Below are 21,046 nucleotides of genomic sequence, written 5' to 3'. Positions count from 1 at the left end.
ACACATTAACTTGTCGTAAGTTGAACAATGTAAAATGTTAAAGAAAGAAACCAAGCTGTTTCTTGCAATACAAACCAATATATACATCTATAGTAAAATGTTTTTCAGAGGCCCTTTAGAGTACTGTTGTGTATCCCCATTTTACTAGTTTGATGTGTCGACACCCGATAATGGCCATTTGGGCCCCGATTGAGAACCACTGATGTATACAGAGCAAATTCGAGGGCACACAACAATAAAAAATGATCAGTATTCCAAAATATTATTTCACCTCTATCAGAAAAAATGTCAGCAGAAAGAAAGAACGATAGAAAAAGGCAAAGAGAGGAAGCAAGGTTGTTTAGTTATCGATAGATGAAATACAGTGAGACTTATTAAAAACAGTAAGTCACAAAAACTAATACTATAGTGGGAAAATATTATATAATATCGTGAAAAGCAAATCCAGTTATATGCAATTACTACTGCATACTAATATTCGTTTACGTGTTTTAACATTAGTTACAGCTTATCGGATTTGTAGTTACTGAAGATATGCGAGTATGTAAATGAGGCAAATAACGATTCATTAGAGAGAAGTAGTACATTAACGATACATATCAGATAAAAACACAGGCACGCGCATATTGGAGACACTAACGTATATATATTCACACGCATACACACACAGAGTTATATGTACACACACACATAAATCAATATCACACCCGCATTCACGCACTCATACAATCAATAACGCACCCGCATTCACTCATTGATATACCTGGTATATGAATGTTTATACCAGGCCTTACTTCTCTTTGGTTCCCTGTCAACAAGGCGCCACAAACGCCTTCTATTTTTTCTCCTTTCTAAGGCATTTGGTGTCTCTGAAATGCCGACCTCTAGCAACACTGTGTGATTCGCTTTGATCAATAATAGCAGCCCATTTCCCTGCAGCGTCCTGCAGTTCCAGTAACCATCTTCGTTCCCTGTGTTCCTCCATTCGGTAATCTGAGGCTGAACGAGCCAGGTTTCTGTTAGAAGCATTGAGCCGAATCAAACTCTTTTAAATGATAATATATGTAATTCCTACCAAATGCGTTGCGTATCTTTACTTTCGTTTGTCCACTCACTCGCTTGCTCACACGTACACACAGACACATACACACAACAACTTCTTGTAATTGTGGTAACTATATAGAAATTGAATTAATAGTCATCGTGCAATCCGATACTGATATTCTCTCTATGCATCGAACATTTGCTTTATAGTAAGTAGAATTCCAAAATCAGTTAGTTTCTTTCATAAAATGCTATGATTGATTGCTTGATTGATTCTAGTTTCAGATTATGAGCTGTGGCCATGCTGGGGCACCGCCATTTGGTGTGGTGTTGCTACTTGGTTTCACTTCACGAAAGCTTTCTAGCAGCTGCCATTTGGTGCATGAGAGAGTTCGATGCAGCTGCCCTCATCTGCCCCTCCTGCCGTGAAGTTGGTTCATCTGGGACACCTGACAGGAAGAGATCCAGCTTCATTTTAAAGACATCTGCATCCACCCCATGCAGGTCTCTCAGGTTCTTCGGGAGGATATTGAAGAGCTGTGGACCTCGGAAGCCCAGGCTATCACAGAATCTTGTCCTACATCTTGATGGCAAGTTTGGAGTCCTAGGCACCACGCGCAGTGGCGCCCAGTTCTGGCATTTGCGTAACTCTCGATGCCAAAGTTCAGGACACGTCCCTCCAGGATCTTCCAGATGTATATTATGGCATATCTTTCCCGCCTACGCTCCAGGGAATATAGTTTTAATCTCTTGAGTCTTTCCCAGTAGCTTACATTCTGCATAGAGGCTATCTTCTTCGTGTAGCTACGTTGGATCGCCTCGAGCTCTGTGATCAACTTGACACTGGATGGTGACCATAACTGAGAGCAGTAGTCAAAGTGGCTTAGGACAAGTGTCCTCCAGAGGACCATCATGGTTTCTTGTTCTCTTGTTCTAAAGGTTCTGAGGATCCATCCGGCCAGTCGTCTACATTTCATTGCCAATTTAGCAACATGTACACGAAAGGTCGCGTCATCACTCATGTAAATACCTAGGTCACGCACTGATTGTGCCTCTGGGATTGCTATTCTCTCCGGGTCCAGTGTATTCATTGGGTATTGCATTTAGTTTTGCATGCTGATAGTATAGAGCTTGAAACTTTTCAGCATTGAACTGCATGCTATTCTTTTCGGCCCACTTGTATATTTTGTCTAGCTCACATTGCAGGTGTTTAGTGTCCTCAGGGTTCTGTATTGCCTGTGAAACTTTTGTATCATCTGCATAACTTGTGATCGTGGCTCTCTGCGTGGCTGAGGGCATGTCTGAGAGGGCCATTATGAACAGTAGTGGTCCCAGAACAGTGCCCTGCGGAACACCGCTCACTATTTGCGTGTTAATGGAAGTGGCCACTACCACCTGACTTCTATCTTTCAGAAAGTCATGAAGCCATTCTCCCAGTTTTCCAACTATGTTGAGATCACGCAGTTTGTGACATATCATTCCATGATCGACTTTATCAAAGGCCTTTGCAAAGTCGAGATATATCACTTCCACATTTGAGTGGTTGAGCAGCCGTTTCAGCATCCAGTCATAGTGTTGTAGGAGCTGAGTTAAACAGCTTCTCCCTGGTCGGAAACCATGTTGGGTGTCGGGCAGCAAGTCATTCTCTTCAAGGAAGGTGATCAGCTTCCTTCTGACTATTCGTTCCATGACCTTGCTGATGTGTGAGGTCAGAGATAGGTCTGTAGTTCTTGGCTTTCGCTCTGCTACCTCCTTTATGAATGGAGCATATTTTACCTTCCTTCAGTTTTCTTGGAAGTTTGCCAGCTGCAAGGAAGCTCTGAAAGAGGAACTGCAGTGGTCTTGCTAGGACTCTCTTACATGCTTTTAGGAGGATTGCCGGGAATCCATCGGGGCCAGTAGCTGAGTCTGTTTTCATTTCATCTATAGCCTTGATTACATCGTCCTCCTTTATATCGATGTAATCTATCGTCGCCGCCTCTGATTTTATATCTGCAGTGGTAAAAAAGTCAGTTGGATTGGTGATTTGAGATGCCCAAGGGGTGGAGTGAAAACACTCTTGAATTGCTCATTCAGTATTTCACTTACCCTCATTGGTTTACTTGTAAGTGTGCCATCCTTTTCGAGGAGTGGCCCTGTCCTACAGTGCACCATAGCTGTTTCTTTGGCATACCTGTAGAAAGCTCTGGGGTTAGATTTTATGTTGTCTATAGCCCAGGCTTCTTTGTCTGCTCTTTCTTTTTCATGAGAGAGTTGCAGACATTTTTCGATTTCCAACAGTTTTATTTTTAGGCGGGACTTTTCACTGCTTTCAATCTGTTTGCTTAGGCGATTTGAAAATTTTGTACGCCGTCTCATTAAAATTTTCCTCTCTCTGGGGATTTTGTTCTTGTGTACAGTGGCCTTTCTCTCTGGGACACATTTGTAGCATATGGCTTGCATTACAGACATGAATTGTTGAAGTTTCACGTCGATGTCTGGCGAGGAGAGACATTTAGGCCAGTTTTGTTTGAGGATCTCTTTCTCAATTTGTTTCCAGTTTGCCTTATGGTAGTTCAAGCTGGAAAGATTCTGAGGGTTTCTTGTAGGCTGCATGTCCGTGCTCTCTTTTGGCCCGTACATGGTCAGCTCTATCATGTTGTGATCCGAGAGTAGTGTCGGTGTCACTTTCACATTATGGATGAGATCCATGTCATTTGTGAAGCAGAGATCCAGTGTGTTACCTGCCCTGGTTGGTTGGAGTATTACCTGCTCCATGTACAGGGTGTTGATGAGGTTCAGGAGGGACCTCGCCTGTCCTCGTTCACATCTTGTCATTCCTGGGAGAGAAAGGCCCTCGGGCCATCTGACATTGGGCAGATTGAAGTCTCCCATAAGAAGTACACTTATGTGTTGTTCTAATGTGGTTAGAACTTCTTCTATTTTTATAAGGCAGTCTTCAAACTTGCCCACATAGCTTGGGGCATCTGGAGGGCGATATGTAGCACACACAACTACATCAAGTTGCCTAATATGTACAATTAGTGTGTCACACACCGAGTTTGAGTATGACAAGAGGACTTGGGGTGTGAGGTCCTCACGGATGTACATAGCAACACCTCCATGACTCCTTTCTTTCCTGTCGGTCCGTAGTACAGCATACTGTGGTATGTGTAACTCCGCATCTGCTATGTCCGGTTTCAGGTGCGTTTCCGTAAGTGCTATGCATAAGGCTTGATTGCATGCAACAAAGTCTCTCAGGAACGGGATCTTTGTCCTGTTACTGTTACTATCTATTTTTTCATATATTTTTATATTTTATATTTTGATATTTTTTTATAAAATTGGGCCCCACACAATCTATATTCGTGATCTTAGGAATTGCGTAAACGTGAGACAACATTAAAAATAATTCTACATTCTAAGTTAAGTTCACTTAAGGTTTGTTTCAGATAAATATAAAAATCTAAAGAAGATTCAGGGGATCTTTTCACTTTGTCCGGTAGATTTAAAAAATAATTTTTTGTAACTAAACACTTTTAAACTTCGTATATTGGTAGAATGTGTTACATAAAACATTTTTTCTATTGGCGTTCTTGAGTAAATTCTGTAGTTTGTAAGCTATTTATTGTTAAATTTCTCGTATTGCGCCAATTTCAACCAATCAATGATGTCTATTGAGGTGAATACAGTTACTGCTGTTGTTTGTCAACATGAAGTTCCGGCCGTATATATTTCGTTTGTCAACGAAGTTTAAAAGTTACAAAAAATAATTTTTTAAATCTGCCGGTCAAAGTGAAAAGATCCTTCATGTATATATACATTCATATCATGTATGGAGTACTTTTACCATAACGATATTGTAAACTACACACACATAAATATATATATATATATATATATATATATATATTATATATATATATATATATATATTATATATATATATATATATACACACATCAGACTGCGGCAATGCTGAAACACCGCCTTGAAGAATTTTAGTCGAACAAATCAACCTCAGTATTAACTTTTAAACGTCTGGGGCTTGATGTATCGGTTTGTTTTGCCGAACTGCTAGGCTATGGGAAGGTAAACACAATCGACACTGGTTGTGAAGCGGTGGTGGTGGAGAAATACAGAAACAAAAAGGCAACACACTCACATTCACTCACACACATACTCACACACACACACTCGCACACACACAAACGTACAATGTATGTGAGTGTGTATGTGTGTGTGCGCGTGTGCGTGTATGTATATACGACAGGCTTCTTTCAGTTTCCATCAGCCAAATCTACTCATAAGGTTTTGGTCGGCTCGAGGCTATAGCACGAGACACTTGCCAAAGGTGCCACGCGGTGGGACTGAACGCGGTTGAGAAATATACTTCTTCCCACACACCAGTGGAATATCGATGATTCTGCTGAATAATTTTTTGCAATTATTGTATTGTAGTTTACTTAATGCAACAAGAATCACTAAAAGAATGATTGTTTTTTATTTTTATTTTTCTCTACAGAGACTAACGAATCTTTAGGTTAGGACAATGTGAGCTTAATATCACGTCAAAGTAAAAAGAAAATAGAACAGATAACAGAAACCTGAAAATGCCTTGACTTGAATGATCGTTTTAGGTATTGTAAGAATAATTGTATGTAAATATATATATATATATATATATATACGCAAATATATTATGATGAAAACAATTGATTATTCAAGTACAAGGTTATGTGCTGCAGAACTGCATAATCATATAGATAATAGATAAAATAGCCACTCTCGAATTTTACTATGTGTGCCAATAAAAGTAATTATCAGAGGTGTTCATACATACAAATACATACATATAAATAAATATATATATGTATATATATATATATATATATAATATATATATATAATATATATATATATATATATATATATATATATATATATATATATATATATACATGCACAACGTGTGAATATCACATGATGTCAAATGCACAAGGTAGGACCGTTGTAATTTTATAAACATAATTCGATTACCGTTGAGGTGGTCAATTTTGGATGTATTTTAACAGCTGCTTGATGGCAAGAAGCTGACAAAGGGCTACTTCTAGCTAATTGCAAAATAATTGTTTCACAGAACTTATTCACAATCTGTTTTACTTTTTCCCGCGTCCTTTACATGAACGTGTCTGAAAAGAGACTCGCGTAAACGTATACATACACATACATACATGCTATATTTTGCTCGAAACTGAACGCAATATTTTGGATTTAACGCACTAGAATTTCGATAATTCTAGTGGGTTACTTTTAGTTATATCATATTCTTTTCTGTTTTTGCTTAGGATGAGTACAAATAATCTCTTGGCGAAGTTTAACAGAATTATAATGTTTTCTTAATAATTGCTTTCGAGACAGTGTTATTCTACTTCAAACATTGAGTTTGAAAACTGTATACACGTATCTTCATTTGTTTTTCAAACACTGATTTTTTTCTGCATGACTTTATAATATCGTTTCAAGAAGATACATAGAGAGGAATATACAAAATATCGTAACAGGCAAAATTTAAAAAGAGCTTTGCCAAGTGCGAATTGAATCTATTCTCACTTTGATATACATATCTAATACATAAATGGAAATTTCTGTCTGTTTGATGTCTCTCTGTCTGTCTGTTACCATCTTGCTGTTAGTGAACCAATCTTGACGTAGCTTTTGCATACATGTTTAAACTAACATCCAATTGAATTAAAGACTAATTGGATTTCAATAAAGATCTATAATGGGATCCCTAAGGCTTCCGTAAGGCTAAACGATGTACTCCTTCATGTAAACAATATGCGACCTTTGTGAGGACAACTCAGCTTTCCAAAAGGAAAACAATTCTTCATGCAGCGCCCGTACATCACGCCAAGGTTATATTAAGGACACGGTCGACCGCAAGATTCGTGGATAGGACATAGAGAAACGTAATGATTAATGATCTGGAAGTTGGTTCAACATAAGATCAACTTGATCAATTAAATCTAAATCACCATAACATCTTAATCATTTTTATCGGGCAACGCGAGGTACGGCGACGCTACGATAAGCTACAATACGCGGACTATTTGTCAATATATTTGTAAATCTATCTATTTATCTAATTTATTTTACTCAGATGCATATTAATTTGTTAAAATTATATAGGGAGATGCCTTATTCACCCACTAATCGAAATAATTGATTAAATAATACCTATTTTTAGCAATAAACTATTACCATAACCGACAGTTGGGCGTAAAGACGAGAACTAAAAAGTATACGGGATATGAGATGGAAAACTGTAATGGTAAACGGAAATTGCGAATAGCCCCCGCTTTCCCGGTATTACCGTTGAACTCATTTATTTTACTCAGATGCATATTCGTTTGTTAAAATGATATAGGAACATTCCTTATTTACCCACTAATCGTATTAATAGTTTTGTAATATCTATTTTTAGTAATAAACTATTACCATAAAGGTTAATGAAATATTTAACGGTTTAATTTCACCTTACTGATTCTAAAATTTATTAATATATTGACATAGGGTTGGGAGCGGAACAAAAATGGGAACTGAACAGGGAACGGGATAGGACATGAAACAGAGAAATGGGAACGGGAACTGGAAACAACACCCACTTTTCCGGGTTGTTTATGAGCTGCACGCAAGTGTAAGAGTGATTCAGACGTTTCGAAGAAAATGACGATAGTGACGAACGTTCTGGGAGGCCCGCAACCAACAGAACTGAGAAAAATATTGCAGATGTGTGTGCAGCTGTGAGGGGAAATCATCTAATCACCATCCGTGAGTTATCAGAGGATATGCAGATTAGTTACGGTTCAGTTCAGTCCGTTATCGCTGAAGTTTTGAGCATGAGATGCGTGTCTGGCAAGTTTGTGCAAAAACTGCTTTCAGCTGACCAAAAGGACACTCGGCTTTCCGTTTCATAAGATCTCTTTGATTGTGTCGAAAACGATGAAAACTGTTTGAAAAAATTGCGTAGGCCTCTGAGCAGGAATCGCCAAGCTTTTGGCAACATTTGATGCAGATTCTCAGCTCAACCTTCTCTGTAATGGTCAATGCCACGATCACACGCTACACACATTCATTCCGAGCACTGCTGCATACAGCGGACCTCAGCAAGAATGTTAAAACTTAGTGCGCATGCACAACAGCGTCTAAGTTCAATTTGTGTCAAGCGGCTTTACTCTGCGTGCTTTAGCTTCATTACTATGGCAACAGTCCGGATAGTTATTGATCAGACAACGTATGTATATATACGACGGGCTTCCACACGTTTTTGTGTACTACATTCACTCACATAGCATCCGAAACCACGTGGTTGCAAAGCCAGCACCTATGCACACAAGACGACTGGTATGTTCGTGTACGATATTTTTAGATTTATGTGAATACATTCCTCTATACATACACAAATGATTTCAAATTTTGACCCAAGGCCAGCAAGTCAGGAAGAGACGGTATGTCGATTACATCGAGCCCAATATCCGAAAAGAATGAAAGGCTAAGTCGACCTGGGCGAAATTTGAAATCAGAACGTGAACACATGCACTAATAATATATCCTACACATATCTACGTTAGCACAAATTGTTCTCTGAAGAAATGAAGAAATAAAGAAATTGTTTAAAAATCGATTTGAAACGCCTACCTGTAAACAAGCTTCTACAACCATTTCAAAATGACTTTTTTCGTAATCATTGAATATCAAATTTAGAAACATGAAAATTCACTTTCAGTGAGAATGAAACGCAACATTAAAAAAAGAATCAGAACTGGAAAATATGAAAATATTATTTTTATTATTTTTTTATTTTTTTGGCACCCAGAGAAACTGAAAACCACAATCACATTGACAACAATATTGATAGAAAAAGATATTGGAACATCTTGAATTAGATTCTCTACCAAATAGTTAATAATTTTAGAACTGAATTGTCCCTATTGAATAACAATAGATTACATGTAATGGCCGCATACTGAACTTAATACCAATTAATACCAATTATATTAACTAACCACATAAAATCAGACATGAGTATCATTAATATTGAAATATAAAAATCAGACGTATCACTAAGGTTAAGGCGGTATAACACTGAGTGTTATAGAATAATATTCATTCCGTAATTAGTTCAATTTTACTTCCTAACAGAGGATTTGTTGTGTGACTGTGTGTATTTATCATTCTGACTTTAGATATTTTCATATACTAATACACACAAGATGGCGTGTAGTGGATTTTATGTATGAATATGTACACATAAGCATCCACCCATTCACACACACATATTTTGTCGCTCACAATTTTGTTTCCAAATTGTCGGAAACGGTGTTTCAACCACATTTGATTGCTTGGGTGGCGATCCACCAGGACAGTTTGAGATAATGCCAACAATATTCAATGCAATGCAAAAATCTGCAAATGAAGTGTTCGCCGATTTGCGAGGATGATTTGTCGGGTAGGTCTAAATTTAAAAAGCCTATTTGAAACAGTATTACATTATAATGATGTTGATTTTCAAATATTAAATTTACATCCGTATCCTAAGAAGATCGAACTTAAACAACGAGAATTCATAAATAAGTAATGGCTTTAAATTCAAACTTAATGTTTCAGTCGAATGCCTTATACTGCAATATATACAATTGTGCGAGGTTTGAATAATATTTTAAAATATAACTGAATGCTTGACATGTATTTAGTCTTCTGTTGCAAAATTTCAAAATGGTTAAATGCCTTATGCGTAGTAAAACCAGAAACCTGACGTTCAATGGCAGTTTCAATTTGTTAAAACCCTTTATATATATATTGTATGTTCGCAGCTATTATATTATATTAATATGAATAAGATACATGTTATATTAATGCATCTAGAAGTTTCTACAAAAAAAATTGAGATGATAACAAAAGCATCAAGAAATATATTCTACGTTGACGATATGAAGCCCCAGTAACTTTATTAGATAGGAATACACGAATGGGCGGCAAACGTTTCAGTATAATGAAGGGATATTTCTGTATTGAATAAGAAAATGAAGTCATTATAAATAGGGAAAGGACTAGAAATTAATGATCAAAAACATCACAAGGTTGTTTCCGTCTTTACGTTCTGAGTTCAAATTCCGCCGAGATCGACTTTGTCTTTCATTCACTCATTATGTAATCGATGGTGTTTTTTAAGTAAAGAAAGAGGTTTGTTATGCTTTTAATTTTTATAGATTAAACAACTTGTGTATCAGAACTTTATTCAAAACTGTCGGAATTTCTGTATAAAATAACCGAATAAATTATAACTTTACATTTATTCAATAGTTTTAAATTCTAACTGCATACAAATAGTTTTATAAACACTTAGGTGAGACGAAAAATAATCACATAGGTGATTACTTGCTATACTATATTTTAACAATATTTTAACGAACATAACCTTTTATTTATATAGCTAGAGATTAGCTCAAAATTCCAGTTACAATATGGTACAATATGCCGTAAGGTCTGGATGTAAAATAGAGGCAGGTTTATTGTGAAGAGTCTATGATTTTGCGAAACGAAAGAAGTGAATATGCATTCAATGTTATAGTCTACCTTCTGATAATGTGCCGGCCGGATGATATATATAAACAATACAAGTAATTCTACGGAGGTTGTGAAGTCTATGTCACACACATCTAATTTTGAACTTAATTGTTATTCTAATGTAAAGATACTGGCTTATTATCTGTATAAACATTTGGGCAAAAAACAAGACATCTATAGGCGAGTTGATATTCTCTCAATCGAAAACAGTTGCAGGGTTCTACAAGAACAAGTATTATTTATTAGAAACAATTTGCATTCCAGAAGTTTTGAGGCTTTTTCAAAGAGAGATATTTATTAATATCCAAGAAATACAAAACTAGCACTTGTCGCATTCTTACCAATTCGTGAAGGCCTCATGGAAGTTCTCGAAGTGCCCAGAACCTCTGTTACAGCCACCTGCGCCTTCTCTTTTAGCTTGGACACAGCCAAAAGTCAAAGGAAGCAAGGTCTGGACTGTATGAAAGGTGAGGGGTAGGTTGATGCCCATCTATATCAAGGAGTTGATTACCAGGATGGAAGTTTCGACTAGTGCATTGACTTGGTGCAAGTACCGCGGCCTTTTGCGAGGAAATCTCTTCCTGAACTCTCTGAAAACTTTCACAAAATACTTTGTCTCACCTGAGGGAATCTAGTAGATGTAGATGATGCCTTTGGTGTTGAAAAAGTGAATCATCGTGCGCTTCCCGGTGGACATGCTTTGCCTGGTGTCTTGTGCTAGCGAAAAATAGATGCTTGTCTCATATATGTCAATCAATAAACAGCCTGAACCATTTCATAAGTTTATGAAGCGTTTTATACCGATTCAAGCACAAAACATTATTGTATAGTAAGATTCTTAATTGCCTTCACATCTTGAAAGCATTCTACAAACTAGTCAGCTCTGGCAAACCGTGTTTATTAGGTAGTATTGAAAGAGCTGTTATAGCCGTCTTCATCAGTCTGAAGAGAATAAAATTTGACAGGTTAGCTTATAACACACATAGTAATGATATACTAAAATTGCAATAGTGCAGAACAGTTATAACCACCTCGCCTAACAAAAGTCTCAAAACTTAGAGAAGGCATCTCGTAAGTGTGTCTACTCCTGAATCGCATGTCTAATGGGAACTATATTTATTTCAATAATCGCGTGGTTCACTCCGTATAGAAATGCTTCATAGTTCATCTCGGTATATTGTTCTTTGTATTTGTTCTGAGTTCATTTTTCTGAGGATGCCTTTATCCTTCTGACACTTCTGTGTATTTCACACACAATATTACTTCGCTATTTTACAACTTCATAAATTGCCAAACTTCATGTGAATCTTTTAATCATCTATTTATTGATCCTCAGTATTTTCCGTTTCCCTCCTTTCTGCATTGATATGTTTTCCTTTCATTATTTTGTGAATACTTTTAGATGTAATAGGTGCAATGTTAAGCAAGTTTTACATCAATTTACTTGGCTTTCAATTCAGTCTTTTACACAAGAATACTTATTCAACGACATTTTATCATTTCCCCAATCCATTAAATTCTTCTATTAGACTAACGTTTTAATCATTCGTTGAGTTATTTAAACAACATGCAGTGATCATTTAAACCGTACAGTCCCTAATTCAATAAGCAAGTTATTTATAATTGTGCCTTCAGTGATTAAATTACACGCTTCCTTTAACCATTGATTCATTCAAATATCGCCCTTCTCATACACAAATCATGTGCTAATTTATTGATAGAAATTTCATTAAATCACTTTGCGCTTTAATGACATATTTACAAACCAAAATCCAGATTTAGAATACAACAAGGTGTAATTAATGCGCATTGAGGTGCAGTAATACCGGTTAAATTAAGAGTTTGGACATCTGGAACATACATGGATAACTATTGTTCAGTTAAAGTCTTAAAGCATCACTTAACTTCGTAAAATGACCATAAAGATTATTTCAGCTATGCATTCTTCTGTGATGCATTTTAAAAACAAATTTGGTCACTTTGCTTTGGAAGACAGAAACTAGCTAAAATAAGTACACTGATTGTAATTTTATTGCCTTGCCAAATTCGCTAATGGAGCAATAATAACTAGTGACAGGTTTTGAAAATGTAGGATGACCATATTTAAAATCTTTTCAGTATAACTGAATTTTTAAAGCTAAAAGGTGGAGTTTAGAATCCTTCTGAGATCCTTCATGAAACGTAACTGGATCAAAGACATCAACAGATCATCCCTGTTTGGACAAGATTTTTCAAGTATCTGGAGATTGCTAATACTACTCTTTTCCTAAAAATGCATAGCAAATTATTTCAATGTTCCTTTATATCTGTGTTCTTTATATCTTCAAAAATGCAAACGAGATTACAAACATGAGATCACACGAATAAAATCTATGGAGTTGATAAGATTTAATCACAACCATATATACTATTTGCCGTTATCTATTATTATGCATACACACGCGGACATACACACACATGCGCGCATAGACACAATTACATATAAAGGCTCACACGCTCGCCCACACCTATACCTATGTGTGTGTGTGCATTGTGCGTCTGTTTATAACCTTTGTTCCTCATGTCATGCATTATATAGTAATTGATTTTCTGCGCCTATATGAACATTTGCGAATCAGTTTTTCGGCAAATATGCCTCCCTTCGCCGTTATGTGTATAACTGTTGAGATACAATTATGTGATTATGCGTAAGGCTTTGTTACTTCAGGTATTCAACTGATGCATCTGTGCTTTGCAGTTTGCCGCTTTGTAACCCTGCATTAGAATGGCCTTTCCTTAAACGAAACAAGGAGATGCTATTTGTGATCATTTCAGAAGATAATTGAATATTTCCCAAGCATTTTACGCACATCTATTAATCATTTTTAGTCACAGCTTTCGAGTTGTTTCCTTTCCAGGTGTTGCATTTTCAATTTTCCATGTTCTGCAATGTTTGAAGTACTTCACGCGTAGTTATTTCTTCTCATTATTATGCCTGTTTCTGATCTGTATTTAGATTTGAACGTTCCCATCCATAGTAATCCATCTGTTATTCACACACCTCACTCTCAATATTCCATCTCTCTTCCTATTCGCTAGCATTGCTTTGTGCTTGGCATTTTTTGTGATAATTTCAAACGTTATCGTTTATAATGTTTCTATTTGTTTCATTTAAAGAAGATAGAATTCTTTTTATACTGAAGGATTTAGGTTTCTCCCATTATTTTTCACTCTCTTTTCATTTTTGACTTTATTAATATTTGCAGACATTTATTGTATCTCTTTGTTTGTTTTCTACGTAATTTCCTTTGGTTTATATGAAGTTGTCACTCTTTCGTGCATTCTTTTCCAGCTGCATACATTATCTTATTTAAACTGAAAGAATTGATATTAGTATCTCTTTTCAGCAAATATGATACAGCCATCATTTTTTAATGTCGAAGCTCTTTTATTCGAAAAATCTGCTTTTACTATCCATAATGAATCTTTCCAGCTTTAGAAATATGTACTCGTATTTCAATGATATAATCGCTTATCTTCGTAAGTTACTTGCAATAAACCATTTCTGTCTTTGTTGGTCAATTTTTATTTGTTTTCCTAACGTGCACTTTTCTTGTCGTTAGTTATTTTAATTCATATTTCATCGCACCTCTTTCTTATATGCTGTAATGACTTTTGTAGTTGTAGTAGTATGGAAGGAGCCGGGCCTCTTGTAAGATACTTACACATTTAAGTAATCTCTATACTACAACAATAGAAAGTATACTACATAAAATGTTAAAATTGAAAGACCCATCAGTATTTAAACCAAACAGAAATTGCCTTCCTGTCCATATCTGTTCCTTTCTTTTCTCTTTCAGTCTCATAGTTTCTGATATCTCTGTGATTGCCAAAGGTATATTTTCTTTTCTCTGACCAAAACAGTAATTATTAAAACTACTTGAAAACATTCTACGATAGCAAGTCATCTTTATACATGAGCAAGTTAGAACTAAACTATACCTAATTTTCAGATATACATCGCTTCATAGCCTTTGATAGTTTCTTATATTCATACGACAGAACACATTACAGCAGTGAAGCTTGATTTTCATTTGTGAATCAGATGTCTTTGAAGCTCAGAATTGCTGCGGTATTTATAAGTTATTTTACGTTCTTATTCAGAACATATCGCCATACTAAACATTAAGTGATTCGATTATACCAATATGAGGAGGCGATCAATATTCATAGACACAACGAATCCTGTTCACATTAAAATGTAAAAGTGAATTCAAGTCAACATTTAATTCTAAGCTCAGTTAGATCTCTCTTAACGTCTTTAGACTGACTTTTGTCCTAAAATCCAACGTATTCAGAAGAGTGTAGAATACTATTTCTAATATTTCATTAGCAAAACTAGGCAAAATAGAAGATGGTGCTAAATTTGTCGTACTACTGCTTTACTCTGTCATTCACATCTAATACTATACCTAGACAGCGGCTAGATTTTGTGTTTTGAATCCTTATTATTTGTTAAACCCAACAGTACGAATAAATCCCCGTTCGTTAGCCCCTAGCACACTAGAATATATCACACACACCAATTTCTTTACTACCCACAAGGGGCTAAACACAGGGAGAAAAAACAAGGACAGACAAACGGATGAATTTGATTACATCGACCCCAGTGCGTAACTGGTACTTATTTAATCGATCCCGAATGGATGAAAGGCAAAGTCGACCTCGGCGGAATTTGAACTCAGAACGTAACGGCAGACGAAATACCACTAGGCGTTTCGCCTGGCGTGCTAACGTTTCTGCCAGCTCGCCGCCTTCAATTTCTCACACACCTAATGAATCATTTATCACTAAAAAGAAAAACCAGATAAATGATTAATGATTAAATGAAGCGTGAAAAGGCTAGGTAACAACACTCAGCAATCATTATAGAATGAATGTAGTTTTAGCATACAAATCCGGATATTTCCTCTGATTTTCTGCTGGATGCACATAATACAGGCGTTAAATGAGGCGTTAAAAACGTTGATACTAAGATTATTGCTCATTAGTAACCAGATAGTCGGAATTGAGTGATAACGGATATTAAGTTGATGCAGAGAATTACACATGTAAAATATTACGTTAAACGCTTTGGCTCTGAAACACATCAACTTCTCTTTAGGATGCAAGAGTATAACATAAATAATCTCCATGAAATCATGTAACCATACAGACCGATTTATGCAAGAAATACACTTTGTTTAATTATTTGCAGGCTATTGGATGTTCTGTTGACATATCTTTCACATAACACACACACATACACACACACTCACACACACACACACATATATATCTTTATATATAAAAATGAAGTTGTGTGTGTGTCTGTCTACTCCGATTTAGATTCCTAACTACTTCCACATTTTGCGGTGCAGTTTAACGAAAAGCGGGTATCTTATAGTCATGATTCATATCGAGCCCTTCTGGGTATTAGCGCGCGTCAACGATGAGCCTACGATTAAAAAAAAAATTGCCATCATTTTTCCGCATTTTTAATGATTTTTGCTCGGTTTATATAAGGGAAGTAACTCTCTAAAATGCTTATATAGTTATTTCCCTTACAAACCCGAGCAACGCCGGGCGATACTGCTAGTATATGTATACATACATACGTATACACACATATATACGGTAGATAGTAAGATAGATAGATAGATAGATATGAGTGTATTGTATGTGATTGCGCATAAGATAATAAACACACACACACACAAACACGCGCTCGTACACATACACACATCGATGTTTAGGACAAGTTAGGTCCAATAAATGTTTAAATCTGTCGACCTAATATGGTTACATACTACGATGTATTCGAAATCACCTTCATATAGTACGGCCATTCTGCACCGTAGGCATGTACCATTTAGTGTCCAGGAGTGGTCAGTAAGCTTGCTGGCACTTCAGTATGCGTGGTCGATCGTTGGATCATGAGAATTATAGTTTTCTATTGAATAGTTATAAATTATTATAAGAACAGAATTACCTTTTGTCTACACAAATTTGGGCAAATTTGGTTTAGAGTGTGTTTTTCTATTCTGCTCTATCTCTGGTAGTACATAACAGGTAAACTCTTCTAGTTGTATAAACTCTTTATAACAGTTTATCTTTTAAAAATGCTTTGACAAGCTACATATACAAAATGAAGTTGTAATAGTTTTAATTCGAAAGAGTATATGAGAAACTTTTAATTTGATGATTGATTGATATTGTAACTATATTCTGTTTCATTGAACTTGTTTTATTGCTCTTGTGAGTTTTGTTGCTTTCTTTACTTATAAGCAAATCATAATCTGCAATTGTTAAAGTTAAATGTCAAACACAGTTTGTTTTGTATTTTTCAAAATATATATAATCAGCATTGCTATAATAGTTATAGTTGTAATGCTAAAGAGAAAAAAGAAACAACGTAAAACTATGTTAAATTCAATAAATTAAACAAAAGTAATCAACGAGTAGATCAAATCGCACAAAATCATAGATTTACTTTCTATCTGAACGTCACTTTGTCGAGAAGTGAATATTTTACGATCATCTACGCCATCTTTGTAAAAGATGTGGCAGCAACCATGCTAGTGGCGACAGCGGTGTCAACTATGATGCCAAAACATGATGTTGGACGCGGGCAAATGATCTAGAGTCTAGACTCAGACGCTGCAGCTGCGTCTGTTGATAATTGTAGTTGTGGCATATATCTCCGTTACAATGGCGGTGGAACTGGAAATGTTGATTTCACTGTTGCAGTGTATCACTATGATATTGCTGCAGCTAATGTTGCAGTTACTTCTAGTTGTTATTGTTGTTTGCGAGGGTATTTCGGTATCGTTGTTGCTCTTGGTCATGTCACTGTTATTATGTCGTTTTCTGTTTTGGCTCATCTCATCTACTTGTTGACATTCTTGTTTCTTCAACTGACGCTGCGAGGACGGGAACATCATCTTTCTCTGTGAAGCAGAGACTTTTGATGGGAACTTCGTTTCTTACCTCTCACTTGCCAAATAATATCTCTGCAATGATTCATGCATTCAGAATGTTCTTCGAAATAAAAATTCCTGTCAAAATGCTTGAGGAACCAACCAGTCCAAGAGGGACGTTGTTAATTTTTCAACTAAATGAACTGCATAAATTTTAGAAAAAGATAAACCAGACGGAAAAGAAACAACAATCCGTTTAAGATTTATGGAGGGAGAGAAAACACGCAGCACTCAATCGAAAGCATATAATAATAATAATAATAATAATAATAATAATAATAATAATAATAATAATAATAATAATAATAATGATTATTATTATTATTATTATTATTATTATTATCATTATTATTATTATTATAACTATAATAATAATAATAATAATAATGATTATTATTATTATTATTATTATCATTATTATTATTATTATTATTATTATTATTATAACTATAATAATAATAATAATGATAATAATAATAATGACTGACTCTATAGGCTAGGAAAGGAAGGTGGTACAGGATTACTAAACGCGAATGGCACAGTTCGGACTGCAGTACTAGGTCTGAAAAAATTATAAATAAAGAATATTCTCAGCAGCAGCCACAGCTACCGAATATGTAGCAGAGAGAGTAGAGCAATTCAGAGAGAAAAAGAAGAACACAATAGACAAGTGGCAAGAAATGGAACTATATGGCCAATTCTTGCAAGAAACCGGAAATGTTGGAAATGAAGGTCACTGGCTTTGCTTGTGGGACGGGAACTTGTAGCGAGAAACAGAAGCGCAAATTATAGCTGGTCAAGTAAAAATCCTTAAAACAAAGGTTGAATATGCAGGAAAGGAGACGAAAGTATCAATCACATTTTGAGGGAGCGCAGTATGCTAGCAGGAAAGGAATACAAGCGCAGACATGACTGTCTGGGCAAAAGAGCTCATTGGGTCGTTAGCCGAGAGTGCGTCTTCACAACAGAAAAGTGGTATGAACACGAACTAGAAGTTGTAATATAAAATGAGAATTACAAGATCTTATGAGACATCGCCATAAAGATTGATTTTACTATTGAAGCAAAAAGGCCAAATATCACAGAGAATAAAATAAACAACTAAGTTAATCGATTTTCCAATTCCCTTCCGATAACAGAGTTGAAAGCAAAGAAATTGAAAAAAATTGAGAAATACTAAGACCTAGCCAGAAAGCTGAGAAGATTGTAGAAGACCAAGGCAACAATTATTCTAGTTGTAAATTGGTTGCACTTGGCACAATACCCAAACTGCTACTTAAGGGATTGAAAGAAATTGTAATTGAAAGTCGTGTTGTCGACCTTCAGAAAGTATCCATCCTATATTCTGCGAGAAACCTAAGAAAGACACTTGAGATTTGAGGAGACCTGCTCTCGCCAAACATCAGGATTGAAATACATGCTGACTAAAGTAAAATGCACTAGCGTAATAATAATAATATAATAATAATAATAATAATAATAATAATAATAATAATAATAATATAATAATAATGATAATAATAATAACAACAACAACAACAATAACAATAACAATAAAAATAACAATAATAATAATAATAACAATAATAACAACAATAATAATAATAATAATGATAATAATAATGATGATGATGAGGATGATGATGATGATGATGATGATAAATGCCCTAATGCAGTACCAGGCAGTGGCTCTCATGGCTGCTGATCCCAACTGATTGGAAGTGTCATCATGTACATTGTTTTGTCTTGGTATAAAAGATGGGCTACAGCAAATATTCTGCTCAATACCACAGATTTGCTTGTCAGTTGTTTGACCTTAACCAGTTGAGCATATTCCTTAGTGGCTGATGATATGTGCATCTCTGATCATGAGCAGAAGTAATGAGGGAGCATCATAGCCATGTGTTGAAAGAAATTCTTAGAGGTTTGGATAATTCACCTTTGGAAACAGGGGTGGTTCGTTCATCATCCTTAAACAACCTTTATTCAGGGTCCTTTTGAGCAGGATGGGTTACTCTACCAGAAGAAACTTCTAACTGGGCTCCACCTACAAGGTCATGCGCTGTTTATCTTGATATGAGATCACCATGTTGCGCACATATGGTTGTGATGCATGTGGCTGGTGTACCCTTATCAGACGGGTAGTCCTGATGGGTATACTGGGCTTCGTATATTTTACCCCAGTATCACTTTGATGGCATGCATTGCTCTCTCACTCAATAATAATAATAATAATAATAATAATAATAATAATAATAATAATAATAATAAAAAAAAAAATAATAATAATAATGATAAAAACTGGCGGGAACACGAACCACCTCCAGAGCTTGATAATGATCACATCTCACTCCTCTGGAACTTCACCATTCAAACTGACAGAAAAATAGACGCGAATAGGCCAGACATCATATTGAAAGACTTCTGACAAAAATCATGCCTCCTCATTGATATGACTGTCCCAATCGATATAAACGTATCTGTCAAGACGTACCAAACACTGAGCAAATATAAAGATCTTGAAATAAAAATCAGCAAAATGTGGAACCTGAATACTTAAATGACTTCATAAATGACTTGCCCGACGACCTCACGCAACACACCCTTCTATTTGCCGATGTCAAACTGGTCGCTCCTCGCGGTGATATAGAGGATCTTCGTCGATGCCTCCACCAAATTTGGAGATGGTCTAACGAATGGGACCTGTGTCTGAACGTGTCAAAGTGCTGTCATCTGCCTATTGGATCTCCTCCAGCAAGTCAACTTGATTTCGAGCCGGGTCGTCTGCTGCCGGAGAGGACCGATCAGGTAAAGGACCTGGGTATCTCGGTGGATTCCTCCTTTTCGCCTTCGGCCCAGTGCGTCCATGCTGCCAACAAAGCACGCGGAGTTCTGTTCTTGATTCGATGGTCATTCGGAATGCTCACAGCAGCCATATTCCTACCGCTCTATGTCACGCTGGTGAGACCCATATTGGAGTACGGGATTCAAGCCTCTTCTCCTTATCTCCTCAAAGACATTCAGCATCTCGAAAGAGTCCAGAAGCTGGCTACCCGCATGGTTCTTGGTCTCAAGAATTTGTCTTATGAAGAAAGGCTGAAGACGCTCGACCTTTATTCTCTAGAAAAACGACGACGCCGTGGTGATCTCATTCTTGCTCACAACATCATAAGCGGAAAGTGTAACCTCTCAAAAGAGCTGTTCTTCACTCCTGCTCCAGAGCGTCGGCTGCGGGGTCATTCCGAAAAGCTCTATCTGCGACGATTTCGTCTCAATCGAAGGAGAGGGGCTTTCTCCGTCCGGGTTGCGGATCCGTGGAATAAGCTGCCAGACGAGATGGTGAAGATTCCGACGACCGCTCGGTTCAAAGTCTCACTTGACCACAAGTGGCCTGA

This window comes from Octopus sinensis, linkage group LG16 (assembly GCF_006345805.1).
Source record: "Octopus sinensis linkage group LG16, ASM634580v1, whole genome shotgun sequence".
Taxonomy (NCBI): domain Eukaryota; kingdom Metazoa; phylum Mollusca; class Cephalopoda; order Octopoda; family Octopodidae; genus Octopus; species Octopus sinensis.
This window is presented reverse-complemented; position numbering follows the sequence as displayed.